Genomic DNA, 21,612 nt, shown 5'->3' on the forward strand with positions numbered 1-21,612 from the left:
CTTTCCCTTGACTTTTAAAGAATGTTTTTTAGATCAGATCGAAAGTTAATGACTCTTAAAGCCAAGTCAAATGTGGGTGATATTTACAATAGAGAAGAATTGGGGTTTTGTTTACATTTCTGAACCTGTAAGTTCTTACTTCATATGTGTTCTTTACATACAAAACTGAGAAATGTCTATAGCTAGGCTGAAGAATAAGGAACTTACGTTTTATTCTTCAGCCCATATATAACATTAAGTGGGGAAATGAAAAATATTCTTATGAAAAGCATTCTGTGATTCTAAGTTCCTTAATGAAATGCACCCTCATAAAAATCATCATGAAACGCAAACAAAAGTCTCGAGGCTCACAGTTTCACATGAACACGTAAGAGAAGTTTTTACCTGGATTCAAAGCTCTTATTCAGACCTGATTTCAGTTCTAGAAGAGCATTTGTGTCTACTTTGTGGTTAGCCTTCCCTGGAAGAAGGAAACCAAGTGGGACCACCTGAGGAACTGGGACAGAGCCAGCTGCCACTTTCTCCACAGTGCTCTTGAAAGAAGAAAAACAATAAGGCAGACAATAATGTTTCTGAACAGAAGAATGCCTTGAGAGATACGGTCTTTGAATGTGATTCCTGTCTTCATTTGTTTCTCTTATGAGAGAGAACACCAGATTCTTTAAAGTGTTATTCCTCATTGCATGATTTTTACATTGGAAAGGAGCAAGGTCCTAACAACCACCCAATTGCAACTTACGCTCTTATTGCAGAACTGTGAACAAAGCTTGAGATGAGCGCTATTGCTTTCATTTCACTTTGACCTTCCTTGCTCAAGTCTGGTTCCTATGTGTTCCAGGGAAATAACTTTAGCATCATACATCAATGCTACATGCTACCCTAATGGCACATTGAAGCCAGCCTCTTGTTTCATTCCAGCCATCTGAATAGATACAAGATGTCCTGCAAAGGGCTAAAGCAAGACAGCCATTGCTTAAGCTTATCTCAGCTTCCGTATGCATTAAGAATATACCTATGCAACAGGTGCCAAGCATGACTTATCATCATTTACATAGTCATTATCATGTCACAGAATTCAAGAATGACAAATTGCATTTGCATACAATAACATTTTATAATACAAAAAGATGTACTCCAGATCTTGGCAATTGATCCTCAGGGCCAGGAAACATGTCTGCACTGGAAGTGTTTCCTTCTTTAACCAACCCTTTAATCCTCCAGACTCAACTTTTAAACAGGTCATCAACGCAGACAGTGCTGATTCAGCATGGTAGGGGTTCCCTGGTCCACCCCTGGTGGGACACAATGGTCCTGCTGCCATCCCCAGCATGCCCAGCCGTTGCCCCAGTGCGGGCTCCATCCCTGCCTGCACTTTGCCTGCTGGGTCAGGGCCCGCTTCCCGTGTCCTTCTGGCACAGCCCACTCCACCTAAAATATGATGAGAAAATGAACATGAGCCATCAGTGTGTGCTTGCAGCCCAGAAAGCCAATTGTATCCTGGGCTGCATCAAAAGGAGTGTGACCAGCAGGTCCAAAGAGGTTATCCTGCCCCTCTACTCTGCTCTTGTGAGACCTCACTTGGAGTATTGTGTGCAGTTCTGGTGTCCTCAACATAAAAGGACATGAAACTGTTGGAACAAGTACAGAGGAGGGCCGCAAAGATGATCAGAGGACTGGAGCACCTCCTGTATGAAGACAGGCTGAGAAAGTTGTGGCTGTTCAGCCTGGAGAAGAGAAGGTTGCATGGAGACCTCATAGCAGCCTTCCAGTATCTGAAGAGGGGCTATAGGGATGCTGGGGAGGGACTCTTCATCAGGGACTGTAGTGACAGGACAAGGGGTAATGGGTTAAAACTTAAACAGGGGAAGTTTAGATTGAATATAAGGAAGAAGTACTTTACTGTAAGGGTGGTGAGGCACTGGAATGGGTTGTGCAGGAAAGTTGTGAATGCACCATCCCTGGTGGTGTCCAAGGCCAGGCTGGACAAAGCCTTGAGTGGCATGGTTTAGTGTGAGGTGTCCCTGCCCATGGCAGGGGGGTTGGAACTAGATGATCTTGAGGTCCTTTCCAACCCTAACTATTCTATGATTCTATATTCTTTGAACAGCACCAGAATTTTGCTAGTATCAACATTTTGCTCTGCATACTGTGTTGCATGGAAATACTTCTTTTATTCTAGTTTTCTTTAATAATAAATACTCTTATGCCATAATTGTATATTTTTCAGCATGGGAAAACCTCATTATAGAGAGTAATGGTGATTTCATTATCTGCTTGGCATCTACAAAAGGGGAAAAAAAAAATCAGAGGTTACATATGCTGTAAAATGTTTCTGTCAGAGTGATAATTGCTTCATCCATTTCGTACAGTGTCATGTCATGTGTCTTCTGTAGGTTAATATTTCATTTGTAATGCATTATTTACAAAATGGACCCTTATATACTAGAGGGAGTACCAATGGAGTATATATAAAATGAGAAGCAGCTTTAAGTGTGGACTATTTTTAAGCATGGAATGCATCAGTTTTGAGGATTTAAAAAAAAAGAAAAACTGTCTTGAATACTGTAATGGTATAATCAGAATACAAAGCTACTCTGTACAATGGAGGAGTACAAAGTAGGAGATCCCTCCTCCCCCGTAATCAGTAAAATCCCATCAGTAAATGTGCATATTTGTGTCTGATTATATCATGGGAAATTCAAGGTCATGTCAAGCTTAGTGCTAAAAATAGAAATGTAAGAGGAAGTACTTCCCTTGTGTGTTTTTTGTTGTTTTGTTTTGTGTGTGGGTTTTTTCCAACATCCGGCTTTTTTTCTTTTTTTTTTTTTTCCCCCATTGATTTTCTACTATACTGTAATGCAAGTCAGGCTCATTTTAAGGTTGTAAGTGAAGATACAAATATCATCATAGGATGCATCTCAAATATAAAGGCTGGTCTCATGACAGTAACTTTAGTTGTCCCTAGAAGTGCTAGTTCTAGAAGAATGTAAGGGAATTAATTAAAAATTAAAAAAAAAAAAAAAAAAAGAAAAGGTTATTTCTTTGACATCATTTTTAGAAGTCAGTAAAACACAGAAGTCTCCTTTGCCCCCAACTGGGTTTCTGAGAGTTCTTTTAGAACCTCAACCACTCTCTAATTCTAAGTGAACTGTTGAGATTGTCCAGTTAAATGCTACTCAAAATAGCATCAACTATAGCAGCTTGTCCAGAGCCCATCTCCATTTTGACTTGTTTCGAAGGATGGAAACAACCTCTGTGAGCAAAGCTAGTACAGTGTTCAACCACCCTTACAGTTGCTGAGTAGAAGGTAGTAGACCTAAATAAAACACTGGAAGTTGGTCTATCATCTACATATCTTTTGTTAAAGAATGTCAATTCTGTAGCTGTCAGTGTGTATTTGTAGCAAAGTTGCATTAGTTTTGCACTTGTACACTACTATGTAGATCAAACTGTGTGCATGGCAACTACATGCAACTAATAAGTTGGTTTAAGTTAAATGGTCTTACAAGCAGCAATTTGCTTCAATCGCATCATAGTTTAAACCCAACTGATAACTTCGCACCACATGGCTGCTCACTTGCCTCCCTTCCCCCTCCGTGGATGGGATGGGGAGGAGAATCAAAGGAATGTAAAACCTGCAGGTAGAGTTGAGAACAGTTTCATAACTAAAATAAAGTAAATATAGTGGTAATAGAAAGAATACCAACAATAACAATAATGATGATAATAGGAAACAGCAAAAAAAATAGAAATGAAAGCTCAGAAAATGCAAGTGATGCACAGTTCAATTGCTTAACACCCATTGACTGATACCCAGCCGGACCCAAACAGCAATTGGTCCTTCCTGGGTAACACCCCTCAGTTTATATACTGGGCATAATGTGCTGTGGTATGGAATACCCCTTTGGCTAATTTAGGTCGAGTCCTATCTTTGCTCTCTCCTGGCTTCCTGTGCCCCTCCTTGTGGCAGAGCATGAGCAACTGAAAAGTGCTACTTAGCTATAACAAGATAATCAAAACACAGCACTGCACCAGCTGCTAGGAAGAAAAATAACTGTTACACCTGAAACCAGGACAATGATAAAAAAAAAAAAAATTAAAAAATCAGTATTTATGTACAACTTAAACAAGCGTTCAAGACCAGGTTGGGCAGGGCTTTGAGCAACTGGATGTAGTGGAAGTTGTCTCTGCCTGTGGCAGGGCAGTTGCAACTAAGTGATTTTTAAGGTCACTTCCAACCCAAACTGTTCTCTAATTCTATGACTATTTTTCTGTTCTCTCCAACTTGGCTTTGGTTTATTAGTTTCAGGAAGTTGAATTTAATTTCTAAAAAGCACCCAACTTTGCTGTTTATTTGAACTTTATGTTATCTGAACTTTCCAAGTATCTTCAGATTGTGAAGCTCTACTGTAAATATCATGAGAATAGGCTTGTACTTGATTTTTTTTTTTTTTTATTTTAATACTTTTGGCTTCATATGGTAGAACATTGATCCTAAGCAATCATTTAAAATTACAGTGATTAATTTTATAAATCATACGTACTAACAGAATATTTAGGGTTTGAAACAGAGAAAGAAACTTTTAGATGAGTTCCAAAGCCTTTGAATAAGCCAGTTATTTATAATTGGGACATTATCGCTTATTCATTAAAAACTTAAAAGGAGATAAATAAAAATTATCATAATTTTTAGAAGACCTCTGAAATGTCTGCTCTGTGCTCCTTCCATGAGTCAGTTATTTTGGAAAGCTTCAAGATCTGTGTAATGTCTGAATGCTGTGGGACTGATTTGTGTGGCCTCACACAGAAGGAAGGTTCTGAAACACCCCAGGGAAGGGCCTTGGCCTGGGGCTTCTTTTTGTGGTTCTGTTGTTCAAGATTGAGTAATCTCAGTGTTGTTGAAGGGAGAAATGCTAGGCAGAGTACTAAATTGCTGATGTGCATTCTAACTTGTGTGGTACAACCTTGCGGAAAAAATTACAGCAGTGAAGAAAACCCACTTCACTTTTCTGTGGGGACTGGGAATATGGGAGACAGAAATCTGGTAGAGCAAGGATGGTGTGATTTGATAAAGGCCACAGCAGTCTGTGTCTTTCTCCCCTCAATCCTCTATTCTCCTTCAGTAGTACAACAGGAAATGTGTGTGTGTAGCTTTATGTCAGTTTTAGGGAGCATCTCACTCTTTGTGGTCAGTTTTGTGGTAACAGACTTCAGGGATGGCATTAGGATGACCTGATTGCTGCTCGGATCGGTCAGCAGGTGGTGAGCAGTTGTATTCTCTTCCCTTGTTATTTCCATTATCATTGTTATCATTGGTGGTAGAAGTAGTGGGTTTGTGTTATACCTTAGTTACTAAACTGTTCTTATCTCAACCCATGGTAGTTACATTCTTTCGATTCTCCTCCCCATCTCTCCAGGAGTGGGGGGAGGAAGACTGGGGGGAGTGAGCGAGTGGCTGTGTGGTTCTGAGTTACTGGCTGGGCTTAAACCATGACAGTTCTTTATCTTTGGAGAAAGAATTTTCTTTCTCCAAAGTCAGTGCAGATCTGAAGGCACTTAGTCTTTTTTAATGGTTTGTTCTTAAATCTGGCGATGAATATAATGGAGATGTGAAAATAAATACTGTTTTGATTTTACAGCTTATAGGATGTGCAACTTCAGTATTCATGTTACGCATGCAGAAATTACATAGAGATCTTAAAAAAAGAAAGGAGCAACTTCATGATTTAATTTAAATACATTTTTAATAGCATGTGCTTTTTGGACAGCACATTGTGGTTTAGATAAACACTGTGTTGGCAAATAGTGAGTGACAGGGAGTGACCAGTTAACACGTAATCACTGAATGAGTCATAAAACCGATATTATAATTATGTCACTTTGAGATCAGGTTTGCAAAGCCCCATGTTTGCAAATATACAATCCAGTGACTGAGAAGGTTTGTTGTTTGTTTTAGTTGTTTTGTTTGGGTTTTTTTTCCAATGTAAGTGAATTTCAAAAAAGTAAATCATACTGAAACGGGAGATGATAAAATGCAAATGGCTCCTAGTTGCAGGTGATAGACATGCTATTAGTTTTCTGGGTAATTAATGATACAATATAAAATACCTGTTGTATTTTGTAGTGACAAATATTTGACAAGAGCGCATGGCCAAACTAGGATTTTCCAGTTGTTTATGCCTTCCTGACAGTGAAAGAAGTCCAGAAGTCTCATATATAAGCAGTACGGACTTTTCTTACTGTGAGGAAAGCTCCTCAATAGTAACAGCCATCAAAGCCCATTACATGGTTGTATATGGTGCCAATCTGCAATACATAATTGTGTATGAGGAACATAAAATATGTGATTAAAGGAGTAGTGGGCAGGAAGAAGGGACAGTACAGACCCTCAGGACTGGAGGCCTGATGATCTTTCTTTTATGATAGTTTAAGAGCATCCTATCAGGATTTCACTGGTAGCACTTTATAATCGCAGATCATCACACTGTGTACAGTGACCCAAGAGAGGTCCCAGTAGAATAAATTACTCTATTTCCAGCTTGATCAATAACCTAAAACAATGGATATTTGAAAAGAGAAATCTGCTTATCTGATCTGAAGCTTTATGCTTGGGACTGTGTATATTTAGGAGAGCTTTTGATATGTATTTTGATTTTTCTTTAAACAAGTGTTTTCAGAATTTGCCTGTTGCTGTTCAGAATCCAACTCTGATTTAATTTGTGGAAAAAACAAAGATGAAAGGAGGAGAAAAAAGTAAAAGTCTCCTTATGCGTATTGTTATTATTATCCAAATTTAAAAAGATCTGATGATGTGGGAGGCTGGTTTTTAAAGCTGTGCCCCCCCCTAATGTTTCACATTAATTTGCTGTAGGTAGGTAAACCTCTTCATTTCTGAAATGCAACAATTCTTTGTTCGCTAATGCACACTTTCAATATTTAGTGATCCAGATGCGCAAAATGCTGTTGCAACTTTCAAGAAATTTTAGAAATCCATTTACACATCATTGAAAGTTGGGATGGCTACTCTGTGGATAAAAGTCAGATGCAGGATAACTACTAAGCAGGTATGTTGTTAGATGTGAAGTCAAAATTAGGTTTTCTGTTTTAATCTTATTTTTTAAATGTTTGATTGAATGCAAGTAGTGTCTATTTATAAAGAAGTAATTAGTTCCACAAAAATACTTATTCTCCTCACTAAATCATGTTTGCCAGAACAGAATCATTTACATAGTAAATAATGATGATATTATGTATAGCTGTTATTTTGATTGAGAAATAAGCGCCTGGAGCAGACGCAGTCTTGCTGAGAAAGAAGTTACCTTTTGGATTGATAAGGAAGGTGCATGTGGAAAAAATAATGTAGAAAGGACTCACAAAACTGTTGTTATTTAATAAATTTTTTTACTAAGTTTGTTCTGAAAGATAGGAAGAGCAAATTTTCCAGCTGCATCTTTGCTTGTATAATCAAGTATTTCATAGCATCAAAGTCAGCAGTCTATTACATAATCTTTATCTTAGCTCTGCAAACCAGAAACCGTAATATCAGGTGACAAATTATTGTCAGAAAAGTGACTTACATGCATAGTGTTATTTGGAGCTTGTGATGATGTTTCATGACCAATTATCAATTGCCCAGGCAAAGGGTTATCAAAGGAAGCATAACTCGAGTGTCAGTAGTTTTTGTTTCTTTTCCAAATATTGCATATAATTGCATATATTTGGGATTTATACTATAATTATGCATTGATTGCAAGCATTGAAACTTCAGTTAATAAACACAATTTTTGAAGATTATGATCCAAAGAGCTGCCATTACTTCTGCATGTGGAATAAACATCTATTCATACACTGACAATCAGTTATAAAATAGGAAATGTTCATCAAGGAAAGAATTCAGAAGCTGTTTGTAGAACAATATAAATTTCTACTCTCAAGAAACTGATTCACATATTTTTAAAATGTATTTTGTTTGGGGCAATCCGTAATTTAAAGAACAGTTAATTGGTAGGTATGAGTGAATCTGGTTATAAATAACAAAGAGTTAAAATGAAACTCTGAAAACATTCTTGGAATAAAGTGTCTCCCTGCATCTTCTGTCTGGGGAAGCAGAATCTGGTGAAGGAGGTGCTCCAGTAAATAGGAAACAGAATGAAAATGCTTCTCCAGCATCTGTCATTTGGTTAGTAATCCAGTCTACTTTGTTCTTTTAGTCTGGATTCATGTGCAATAAACCAGCAGCTATAAAAGCAGACTTAATTGTTTGGCTTCCCTCCTTGGTCAAGTAATTCCCTTAACTTCTCAGGCGAGGAGGATGTATATCACTTACAATCCCCGCATTTTCTGATGACTGTTAACCCCATCCTTTGATGCAGTGAAAGGTAGAAAGCAAATTTATTTCCTGGTTTATGACAAGTTTTCATTCTGCTGTCTGTACCTTTTCTTACACAAGTGGAATGGAGAGGGTAGCTTTCCAGCATGTGGGCTGTTTTATGCCATGTGTTTCAAGTCTGGAAGTTATAGCTGGCTTTCTTCAGTGCTTGATTTTCACTTTCCAGAAATCTTGCTTGTTGTGGTTAAAACCCAGTCAGCCTCACAGTCTCTCTCTCACTCCACCCCTTCTTCCCTTCCCTCCCCTCAGTCCCGGAGGGATGGGGAGGAGAATTGAAAGAGTGTAACTCCCACGGGTTGAGATAAGAACAGTCCAGTAACTGAGGTATAACACAAAACTACTACTGCTACCACCAATACTAATAATGATAAGGGAAATTACGAGGGAAGAGAATACAACTGCTCCCCACCCACCAACTGATACCCAGCCCAACCAAGCAGTGATCTAGCCCTTCCGGGTAACTGCCCTCTGTTTATATAGTGGGCATGATGTGCTGTGGTATGGAATACCTGTTTGGTCAGTTTGGGTCAGGTGTCCTGTCTCTGCTTCCACTTGACTTCCCCTCCTCCCTGGCAGAGCATGAGACTCAGAAAGTGCTTGGTCAAAGTAAACATTACTGAGCAGCAACTAAAAACATTGAGTTTATCAGTGCTTTTCCCAGGCCGAAAGTCAAAAACACAGCACTGCACCAGCAACCAAGAAGGAGAAAAAATGACTGCTACTGCTGAACCCAGGGCATTGCTTCACAGAAAGAAGCTGTTATTTCTTGTGAGGTTTCCATCTGAGTTTCAAATAAGTATCAGACTAAGAGCAGTAGAGACTCATGTCCGGTTCGAAACATCATGTATATAGACATTTCATTACAGTGTGACATTTCCTCTTCCAATTCTATGAAATGTTTCTGTTGTTCCTAAGGGTATGAGGGCTCCTCCTTTCCCTATGATATGAAGAGGAGAAAAAAAGTGGTGCTATCAAAGTATTTTGAGGTGTTCTAGTTGTGAAACAGTCTAGAGAACATAAAGGCATTTACTTGGCTAGGAAGCTGAAGAAACAGAAAGGTGGCTGTAGAAACAAATAAAAACATGTGAGCAAGCCTTTCCAGGATAATTCCTGGATCATAATCCTCTCTGTGAAAGGAGAGGCTAGTTTGCTGAAAAAGAAATGCTAGTCTGATCAGCAGCCTAATAATATATGAATATAGGCAGCCTAATAATATATGAATATTGCCTTAATATTTTAGGTCAATCTTTAAATCATGTCTTCACAAAATTCAGACCGAGACTTGTGAAACCAGGGAAAGTATTGAAATATATTAATTACACAGGTAGCTCTGTTTACAGCTTTTCTGTTTATCATATTGTAAACTTTTGAAGTGTTTTTGTTTATTGTTGTTTTGTTGTTGTTTTATCATCATAGATCATAGAATTTCAGGTTGAAAGGAACCTCAAGGATCATCTGGTCCAACTCTGGCAAAAGCAGTCTAGACAAGATGGCCTGGCACCCTGTCCAGCCAAAGCTTAAAATTGTCCAACACTAGGGAATCTTATCACTTCCCTGGGGAGAGTATTCTGATGGTTAATTATTCTCATTGTGAACAATTTTCCTCTTGTCCAGAATCTTCCCAGGAGTAACTTGTGCTCATTACCCTTTGTATTTCCATGTGACCCCTTGTGAAAAGGGAGTCTCCATCTTCTTTGTAGCCATCATTTAAATACTGGAGCGTGGTGATAAGGTCTCCCTGAGTGTTCTTTTCTTTAGGGTGAATGTTGTGGTTTAAGCCCAGCCGGTAACTCAGAACCACACAGCTTCTCTCTTGCTCCCCACGCCCTCCCCCCCCTCCTTTTTCCCCCCTGATCCCAGAGGGATGGGGAGGAGAATCGAAAGAATGTAACTCCCATGGGTTGAGATAAGAACAGTCCAGTAACTAAGGCATAACACAAACCACTGCTGCTGCCACCAATGATAAGGGAAATGACAAGGGAAGAGAATACAACCGCTCACCACCCGCCACCCGCCGACAGATACCTAGCTCTACCAAGCAGTGATCTAGCCCTTCCAGGTAACTGCCCCCAGTTTATATAGTGGGCATGATGTGCTGTGGTATGGAATACCTGTTTGGTTAATTTGGGTCAGGTGTCCTGTCTCTGCTTCCACTTGACTTCCCCCCCTCCCTGGCAGAGCATGAGACTCAGAAAGCCCTTGGTCAGAGTAAACATTACTGAGCAGCAACTAAAAACATTGGGTTTGTCAGCGCTGTTCCCAGGCTGAAAGTCAAAACCACAGCACTGCCCCAGCTACTAAGAAGGAATAAAAATGACTGCTACTGCTGAACCCAGGACAGTGAAGAAACCCAGTTCTCTCAGCCTTTCTTCATACAGCTTCCCAGTCCTTTGATCATCTTCATGGCCCTTCTCTCCATCCTGTCAATCTTTTTTATATAGTGGGGACCAAAACTAAACACAGTATTCCAGGTGTGGCTAGACAAGCCGTGCATAGAGTGGGATAATGACTTCTTTATCTGGCCTAGGGATGCCCTTGTTGATGTAACCAACATCCTGTTACCTTTCTTTGTCGCAGCAGCACACTGTTCACTCATAGTGAGCTTGTAGTGCACCAGGACTCCCAGATCCCTTTCCACAGAGCTGCTCCCCAACCAGGTTGATTCCAGCCTATGCTGCACTCTTGGATTGTGTTTACCCAGGTGCAAGTTTTAGCATCTCTGAAGTCATATTGAAGTGTGGAAAACTGTTAGGTTGGTTATTTTCTAAACCAGATATTTTACCTTTAACTGTAAAGTGATGATGATTAGTCACACAGAACAGAGAAAACTGCTAAAGTAATCACAATGTTTTTATCCAGGGTACAACTGGGGACATTTTCCAGATTGTGAACATAATCTGAAATTTAGTGAAATATTCAGTTAAGTCCACCATTTCTGTTTAATTTGAGATATTCAAATATGTTCAATCAGTTTTTCTTTTAGATGGTGAAGAGGTAAATATGAATCAGTTGATTTTTTTTTTAATCAATGACCATGAACGTGATTTTTGGCCTGCATGCAAATGAATGAGCTACTTTGCTTTAAAGCCTTTAAAAACTAACTAAACCTAGAAAGCTGGCACCTGCCATTTTCTCTATACCAGCATTAGTAATGACCAGTGAATTCTAGCTGTGGTGAAGCAGCTTGTGTAAGCAAGGTATCTTAATATAGACAGCTCACTTTTCTCATTAAAGTAATTATTGGATCAAACCCAAAGCAATTATTTCAAATGTGTTGCAGTTCTGCTCTAGAGTGCTGTTCAGAATCAATGCAGCAAAGCACTGAAACATATTTATGAATGAATTCTCAAAAAAATCTTGGTGCTTGTTTGGAAAAATCCTTATAGGCATAGTGCTGTTTGAGCAATTTGAACAGAAGTTACGTGTTTCTTTGCAGGCTCCCTTCTTCCTTTGGTGGTCACCATTAGTATCTTGAGGCAGAGATCCTAGAGGTCTGTGCAGCTAGAAAAGCTTCCTGCTTCCTCCTCCATCTGATGATTCTGCCTTTCAAATGGGATGCAGAGCAAACTGCAGTAATGCAGGTAAAATTACCTTAGGTATTAAATTCAGACAACTTTTGCAAGAGAACACTGTGAAGGATGGGTATCAATTGGATATTGATGCTTTTCAGCTCTACCCACATGGATATACACAGGAACCTAGAAAATAAATGTTTTTAAAATGACAGGAAGAGATGGTTGAGAACAGAGATGCAAAGGAGTTTTTCCAGTGCTCTCCTCTCATAGTTTCCAGTTCAAGTTTATGTGCATTTTACTTAATCTTCTGCTTAATTGCTATAGCATTAGAAAGCTATGCTTCTTCATACAAGAAATAAAACAGCTTTCCCCCTGCAAACAGAAATCAACCTCTCACAAAGCACGCAACTAGTTCAACAACTACCACACAGCCATAAAGCACAAAATTAATTAATTAAATTTTCAGATTTATAAGTAATATTCAAAGACGTAATTAATATCAAAACTGGGTTTATACAGAAAACCCAAGGATTTCACAAGCAATGTATGAAATACCCACACTTTTTCTGTAATTCAGTGGTGTTATTCAGTTTCTTTTTAAATGAAAGTGCTCTATATGTACTGCGTCTCAGTTGAACATAAGCAGGGTTATCTAGATTGTGCTGCTTATGCCATTATAACTGGAATAGGAAATAATCAAGAGAAATATAAATGGTATGGTTAGTAGAATACAGTAAATATCTTGAAGACCTTTGCCATCTTTGGACATCATTTATGCTTACTGCTGAAAGCCCAGTGAAAGCAAAAGTAAATATCCTAGGTAACAGTATGTGAGTAGCTTCATGGATTGTCTTGGGCACAGGAGGGTAAAAACTCTCTAAAATAATGCAGAAAAGTATAGCAAAACCCAACATTTGGTACCTGACAAGGGAAAATTTAAGAGAAATTAAATGCAAAAAGATGGTGAAATAGCTTATAAGTAATGATTTCTCCATTTCTCTTCCAAGGAATTCCTTGGTCTCTTCAGTTGAAGACTTGCTGGCTTTTCTTTGTGGAGGAATTAATTTTTCTTGTTGCAAAAATAAAACCACATGGTAGCAAACCATACAAATATGTTACTTACCAGTTTGCCTCAAGTGCTAGTCCATAAACTATGGCAAATGAACAGTTGATTCTCATAGGTCTCTGTTGCCCATGTACTCTTTTGGAGAGTGGATGGCAAGATCTTGGATAACCTTGTTAGCTCGTATGAACTATGTTCATGAATCAGAACTCCTAAGTTACTAAAATGTGAAATCTCTTCACATTGTGTTGCATCTTAGAAATCTGAAGAAACATTACTTCTTCACACTTGGAATTGGACAGATTTCTCCTAGAGAACATCTGCAGTGATTGTGTAATTCTTACAAGAAGTGAGGAATCAGAACAGTGTGCTTGAAACATCGAGATGCTCAAGGAGAAATGAAGTGTGAAAGTCAGCACAAGACCGGGTATTTGCAATGCACCTGTACAGTCTTGCCATGGTAGAGATGTGTATCGGTTTGTTATGTGAGGCTTCATAGAGTGAAATGAATACCATTGTGTTGACAGTGCTAAATAACTTGTGAAAAGCAGCATCAGCTGTCCCAGTTCAAACAGGTCACTATTATCCGTGAACAAATATGAAGCTGATAATTAGTGACTGCTAAGGTTCATTTTAGTTATTCTCTTGGCCTGAGTCCTAAAGACACCACATTACCAGAGCAGAAAATGGAGTCTTGGGGATTGTTATAAGTGCTGAAGACTCCCTCCCTTAACTTACTTCCTCCTTTATCAGAGACACAGCTGATTAGATAGGAAGGCATGCTGGCTGGCGCCTTCCCATCCCACTTGTTTTTGTACCTTTCTGCTGTGTAGTGCTGGGTCATGTTCCTATTCATTTTTCATGACCTTTCCTCATTACGCCCTTTTTTAATTGCAGCTTGTTTCTGTGACTTTGGAGTCCTACGGGCCAATCCAAAAGATCAGGCACTGTTTTTTTAAGTTGCCTTCTGAAAAGGTTGGAAACACAGGGACATTTTTGTGCAAAGTTTATGTGTATGTGTAGCTTTTACTCTTTTTTATCATGTAATATTTGGCTCAGTGCTGTAGACTATTTTTGGAGCCTGTTAGCAACTTTCTGTATTCCTGTTGAATGAATTGAATTACTGTTCTTCACAAATGTCTTGTATTTTGTATAAATGTGGCTGTTTTATTAAAAAAGTGGATAATCAACTGATATGTGTAAATATCCATCTTTATTTCACAGGTTTTCATTCCCACTGCTTTGCTGCTTGTTTCTATACTGACTTTGTGTTTCTGCCTCTCTAAAAATCAAGGGGTTGTAGTGGCTTTGAACTCACACCCATTTATTGCAGTCCTGTACAAATCAGATCATGTGTTGAATTTATGCTGTAGGCAATAAACTGAATTAAAAATATACCTATATACCTTTTGATGTGCTTTGACATATATAGATATCCTTAAATACTTTATTTTGATTGTTGGATTTGTTTTATTCACAAGTTCCCTATGCAAATTTTCAGTCGATACTCAAGTAGTTTAAAAGGAATTATGATCCTTTATCGGTGGGAAGGAATGACTAATAATCCATTTTCTCATCTAAAACCATCTTCCTATCAGGTTCATAGCTAAAAAGAGAAGATGTAGAAATTGCATGCTATGTTTTGAGAAAACACGAAGTATATCTACCCATGTAAGAATAAAGAACATATTGTTATAGATCTGATCTGTTCTCCTGTATTTGTGATGGGAGGCACTTCTGGCCAGGAGTTTTGTAACCTAATTTGCATGGCACTGAGCCTGAGTTAACATACCTTGCTTCTCAGCATACCCTTAATGCCGGTGCATGGCTTCTGGATCAGAGGTTTCTTAGTCCTGGTGAGCTGGGTGGACTGGATACTCAATTTTCTGTACACTGTTATGTCAACATGCATTTAATGCTCCCTGAAAGGGATTGAGAGCTGAGGTATGAGCATAGTGTGTGTAGACAGTACAAACCTTATAAGAGCATTGTCTTTAGGTTACAATTTTTAGTGTTGCAGCCTAGAATGAGGTATAATTTTAGGGGTCTGATGTTTGGATGCATTGGGTTCTTATAGCTCTTCTAGAGCTGGACGAGATAAAAGAAAATTAGAAGATGGGCAATCTGGATTCATCTGGATGCTTCCATTTGGATATAAGTTGCCTTACCATAGGTATTTAAATCTGTCAGTTCTGATCTTGATGTATTTTATTATAAAATCCTATACTAAATGCAGAAACAGATGCAACTTTGATGTAAATGGAAGGATTCTTGGGGCTAAATGTCCTCTTTTCTGGTATCTACACCTCAGAGGTGAATTAAACTCCTTTGTATTTCACCAGTGGTGCATCCTTTCTGTATCTTCTCTTGGTTGCCTATTTCATCTGCAGAATGAAAGTTGCCAGGGTGTTTCAACACCTTTTTTATGCAGTTTTAGTTTTTTGGAGCCGTTGGCTGCTGCTATGAATGAGAACAGCCTTGGGACTGAAGTGTAAGGAGAGCGGTCACAATGTACAGCAATGCAAGCATTGTTTTATTCTATGTAGCTCCACTTTCTAATGGCAACAATAGTTTGAATCATAAAAACATGAATAGGAGAGTACCTATTTGTAAAATTCCTTTGAATAAAACCTTGCTGCTTGTTACATAAGGTAGAGTGTTTTCTTTCCCCAAAAAATTAATTCAGGTATATTTGAAAGGCAGAACTTTCATTTAGAAACATGCTCCAGCATAATTTAAAATATTGCTTCTATTAACTGTAGCTTTACTTTCATGTGGTGGTTGCAAAGTAGTACTTCTTTTCTAGAAGGATGTTGTTTCTTCTTGTTATTAAACACAAAGCAAATGAGCGCAACTTTCTGGCACTAATAACTAGTGCTGAGAGAAGCATTTTACTGTGGTAAATTACTTTGGAATGACACATGTTTTTAAAGTTTCTTGGAGGATTCACTCTAAGAGGAAATGCAGCTGCAGTCAGACTTAACATTTGTGCCTATTAGCTTTTACACTGCTGAATTGTTTAATATTAGTATATTGTATATATCAACTTTCATAACGTAACATTGGCTCTTATTACAGTACATGTGTTAAGTACCTGCAGGCCCCAAAAGATTCAGTTTCACTGACTCAGGAATTTTGTTATGGCAGTAGCAAAACAAACTTTTTTCTTAAAGTGCAAATATTAAATTACAGGATAAATTTTGGAGAGAACTTTGGGTTAATAATAACATGCAACTACTGAAGTTAAGGTGAAGTTTGTCTTCTATTTCAGCTGAAACATAGCAAGTCCCTTGTCAACAGCTTTTGAAAATCTCTCTGAAAAGATTAAAAGTAATTTATTTAAAAGAAATGGTATCGTGTTCTGTCAACTCTTCATTGTTGCCTTTGCAACTTGAAAAACCTATTGAGCCTGACTAACAACATCGACGAAAAAAATTGGTTCATTAAGTTCAAGATCTTCCACTGACTCCCTTAGGCATTGATGCAGGCTCCTACTTATTAAGCATGCAAAGAACACATGATTTGTGCTTAGAAAGTTGGGGGATTTTTTTATAAGTAATGACAGCAATCTAATAAAATGTATAGTTTTTCTAGCAGGAGGTCTCACTTTTTGAAGTGTTGGAGAACTAATGAGAAGTCATATTTGATAAACCTTATTCTTCAGTTTTGCAAAAAAGGACATGTAAAATGTACTCTTTCTTTAATTTTGCTTAAACCATATGATTTGGTGTAAGTGAAGTTTATGCAGAAGCAAGAGGTAGTATTTGTTTTAGAGAGATGAAAGCTTCATTCTTTGTAATGACATTGTAGGAAGCTGAAAAATGAGCAATTGCCTACTGGTTATGGTGCTACCCAATAGTAACCGCTGTACCAAGGGATAATCCAAACAAAGCCTTCCTCATCATTGCTGGAAACAGCTCCCATTGTTCTTGTTCTGGCTGCTTCTGATGATACAATAATGGCCACTAATGCTTTTCGTGCTGTATGTTTCTGAGTCCCACATTTGTGAAACAGACTGAAAAGTAATAAAGTCAGAAGTAGTTTAGAGTATTTTCTAACCCAAACCCTGAGCATGGCTTAACACATCTCCTTGTCTAATCTTTGAAGAATTAAAACTGTGTTTAGTCTCTGCAGAAGACATAAATATACAAGCCTGAGAAAAGTGGGCTGGACATTTACAACAGTGAGACTTGAGAATGATTTCCCTTGAGTGGGCTGTATGAATATGATTTATTTATTCAGCTCATAAACAGACTGATTTCTCATCTTAACAGTCAATATGAAAATGTATTTTATTATTCAAAAAAAGAGGCAAATTTATTTCCAGTCAGATCGTAACATTTTGTTCAAAAATATTAAAAAAAAAATGTTTTTTTTTTAATGAAGGAGTCGCTGAAAACCAACCAGGCAGGTGTGTTTCCTTCTGTCTACAGCATTGTAAATAAGCTGTTGATGGGCACCTCTGATTCATTGTCTGCATTAGAACTTGTGCTTTGGTTCTTTGGTACAATTAATGTTATTGTATTTTATTTAAAATGGAATAATTTATGCAGGAAATTATTGGTGTAATTAATGCTTTTGTGCTTTCTCTAAAATAGAATAATTTCTACAGGAAAGATTGTTGGTTTTTTTCTTTTTAATAGGTACTGCAGAATATAAGAACCTCCTGCAGGAGACTAAGGAATCAAGAGTGCCGTTTGATTTAAATATGTGCTTTAAGGGATGCACAGTGGTATTTACCCTAATTCCCAAATATTCTGGCTGTGCCATTTGAGTTCTGAGTTATAAGGTGGAAGGTGAACAGCCCCACTTTGCTTTCATTTTTAAAAATTTGATATTGTGAATTTAATCACTCAGAATGTGACCCATTTCAACACTTGTCTCCCATTCCTCTTCTCCTCCCCCCTTTCTTCCTTCTCTCTCCTTTTCTTCATGTTTTTCTTCCTATTTAGCAAATACAGACCAAATACACAAATATTTTCAGTTAAGTTTTTGGCTTTCCAGTGTTTGTACTCAGCTGTAAAATTATCATGAGGAGCTATCCAGCAACATTTATGAGACTAATGTATGTATCCTTACAAAATAGTTATATTGCTTTCATAAGGGCATGATATGTAGGCAGTTGCCTGTCTCTTCTATTACTTAATTTGTATATTGCTTTATGTTACTTTATAACCGATTTCCACAAGTAAAAATTGTCACTGGTACACCATGTAAATTGCCTATTTTTCAGATTTTAGGCAGTTAAATGTTTAATTAATTAATTTCATTGAAATGGATTAAACTAATAACATAAAACCCTTGTTTGCTTTTCGGTATTAGATGTTTAATTGGTAATTTGGCAGATAGGACAGGTAGGGGAGGCTATTTCCTGATGGTTGACAATTCATTGAGTTGAGTGCCAACAGCAAATCTAAAATCCCTTAACTGCCATTAACTAATTACCAGGAAATACCCGGCTCGGGTGGAGTTGGGTCATTATGCTTCTATTCCATGTAGAACTCTTGACAGGTGAAAAAAAATCAAAATAAAGTACAAAGTGGATCATACAAAGCTAGTAGAGAAACCTGACTGTATATTTGCTGTAGTTATATAGTAACACAAATACATCCTCACAGATTTCCTATTCACAAGCAGAGCTCAGAGACCCAAAACCAGAACCTCAAGGTGCCTTTAGGTTTAGAACTGCGATGGGTATAACCAGTATATATTTTACAATGGGGTAGCATTTTCTAAAGTGTACAAGTGAACAATTAAAATGTCTCTTGAATACTGCCTTCTAACCTGTGTTCTTTACAGATTGCATTTTATATCAAATTTGAGAAGTGTTTTACTGTTAATACTTCAAAGCAAGTGTAACTATTCACACAGGGTAAAATTAAGTTTCAGAAATTTTTGCCAGTATATCAGAGTTGCTAAAGTATGTCTACGAGTTTTCTTCTGATATTTTAGGTTATGGTCTACAGTTGCTGATTTATTACTGTAAATTGCATTGCTAATAATGATGAAAGTATAGATAGTCCTTGATAGTAAATCATGTCTATTTATGATAACATTATTTTCCAATATATCAAAGGAAAAGGGAGGGGAAAAAAGATCTTGTTTTAATTTTTTTTTTCCTCCAACACTCTCTCTACCAAGAACTCCATATAATCATTAAACAAGAGAAATCTTATTTTTTATTAAAATAGACTCCTTAGTTGAAGGCATGAGGAAGGTGTGATTTAAGAGACTTTATGATAAAAAGATAGGAGAGATGTATTACTATTTTTTTTCTGCTTGTACAAGTCCAAATCAGATGAGGACTAAACACAGAACTAGTTTTAGGTTCCTTATAATAATAGAATCATAGAATAGGTCAAGTTGGAAACAACCTTAAGATCATCTACTTCCAGCCCCCCTGCCATGGGTAGGGACACCTCATCCTAGACTGTGTCACCGAAGGCTCTGTCCAACCTGGCCTTGAACACTGCCAGGGATGACACGGTCTAGGGTGAGGTGTCCCTTCCTATGGCAAGGGGTTGGAACTAGATGATCTTAAGGTCCTTTTCAGCCCTAACTATTCTATTATTCTATGATTCAACCGAATGCATGTGCAGATGGGAAAGTTATTTTAGGCAGTGGTGCAGGAGGTGGAGACACAAATGCAATGGAGAAAGAAAGCGGGAACTATAGGAAGTGTTCAGCAAAATAGTTAATTTCCTTATATTTATGAAATGAGTGAGTTTCTGCACATTATTTTTGGCCGGAATTTTGTTGTTTTTTGAAGAACCCTTGAGAATCAGTTGATACCAGGGACAGATAACTCATTAAGGCACTGGAACCTAGCTTTTTTTTTAATAGAATAATTCAGATATGTTTTTCCAGGGTGTGGTGTCTGAGCAAAATTTTACCATGTTTAGGAAGAAAAGGAATTCTAATGTATCTTTAAAAACCTGAAGAATTTTACTGTTATTCAATGGCTAGTTGCTTAAATTTAAACAGTTTTTCTGTGGGACAGGAAAGAACTACTGATAAGAAACAATGTAGATATTATGATTGTGAGCTTTTCAGTGATCACCCTAATAATTTACATACTTTCATAACAGAATAAGATATCATGTACTAACAACTGAATTATGGATACTATTGCATAAACTATATACAATGTCTTTCAAGCTTTTTGTTTAGATGCTGTTTAAATATGCAGCTCAAATCCCACTATCACTTAAGTGAGTGATACAACTTCAAAGACAACAAGAACACACCCTCTTTATCTGATCTAGTAGAGATACAATGGGACAATGAATACAAGAACATTTTTGTTTCTTCAGATGTAAACTTAAGGATAAGATAGCAATGTATTTTGTTGCTCTGTTTTTCCTGTGGAACACACCTAGTAAATACTATAGTATATTTTTTTTTAATGAAGATTAAATTGCAGATGTTGTTTGTAACTCTTTAATTTTTAGGGGATTTCTTTCTAACTAGTTGTCTAAATTAAATTTTGGTGAAAAGCCAATATTATATGGCCTAAAACTCAGAGCTACTGATATCTTAGCCCTATCCAAAATCTTAGAATCACCACTGATTAATATTAATGCTATTTCTAGGTAATCTCTTACTTTATGGTAGACATGTTTAGGCATTCAGATGTGTAGACAAGAAAGAATCTTAAATGGGCTGATACTAATTGCAATACATTCTTAATGAGGAGAACTGGTCAAGTATTTTACATGTGGTCTCTCTTACGAACACAGTCATCTCCTAGAAAATGCAGGGAGAGTTCATCTGAGTATTATTGGAGATTAACAATAATTAATTGTTTAACTGAACTAAAGGGAAATTATTAGTATAATTTGCCTTTATTTATAATATATAAAATTATAATTATATAATATATAATTTGCCAAATTGTGAAAATTGGAGAAAAATGGTGAAAATTAGAGAAAAATGTCCTTTGAGTTTCTTGTAGGTGGGATTATTTAATTATTTTTTAACCTTTCCTTATTCAAAGTTGCTTTGGAACTAGTCAGAATAGCATGTTAGCCGCTTATTGTTTGGTTCCATTTTATTTTATTGCATCTATGCAGGGTAAAATAAGGATACTTCCTTAATACATAGTGGTCAGATACCCTGATGATGCCCTTAAGAACTATTCCATTGAATTTGTGCAGATTGTAAGGAAATAAATTTCCTTAGAAATTGAAATGAAATAGGACTTAACTTGTTCAGCCAGTAAGACCTATGTATTCCTTTTGAAAAATAAGAATACGTATCATAAGAATAATAAATAAAATAAGAATACATGATCAGTGTTTCTGCAAACAGATAAGAAGATGCATGTTTTAGAAGCCCGTGACACAACTGGTCTGCCAGACTATTGTTTCACACAGCAAGAAGTGGAGCACTGGCAAATTACAAATGATGCACTTGACTATGACTTGATAAAATCCAGTTTGAACCCTGTGAGACTTTGAGGATAGAAATGGTATACAGAAATATATGCTTTGTAACTTAGCCAGCACAATACCTGAAGCCATGATAAGAATAATAGTTCTCGCTGTGAGACAATAAACAGGAAAAGATTCTAATGTTGCAGAATTTTTAGCTTCTTACATAATCCTGTGGTTATCTTAGCATTTTATTCCATTATTGCAAATAGA

At 37.3% G+C, this 21,612-nt stretch overlaps 1 protein-coding gene across 6 annotated transcripts in view; it reads left to right on the top strand.

The window, feature by feature from the left end:
• The window catches only part of FAM171B (family with sequence similarity 171 member B), a 191,242-nt gene that overhangs the window by 140,667 nt on the left and 28,963 nt on the right, over positions 1-21,612 (top strand). For 5 of the 6 annotated variants that reach the window (XR_010610624.1, XR_010610625.1, XR_010610626.1 and 2 more), the window contains 2 exons: positions 6,941-7,064; positions 11,826-11,970. The gene's annotated coding sequence lies outside the window, so the exon portion shown is untranslated. Of the gene's footprint in view, positions 1-6,940; positions 7,065-11,825; positions 11,971-13,226; positions 14,665-21,612 lie in introns of those variants that run through there. The other variant, XM_065669862.1, reaches the window with a different exon arrangement.

This window comes from Lathamus discolor, chromosome 3, assembly GCF_037157495.1.
Source record: "Lathamus discolor isolate bLatDis1 chromosome 3, bLatDis1.hap1, whole genome shotgun sequence".
NCBI lineage: Eukaryota > Metazoa > Chordata > Aves > Psittaciformes > Psittacidae > Lathamus > Lathamus discolor.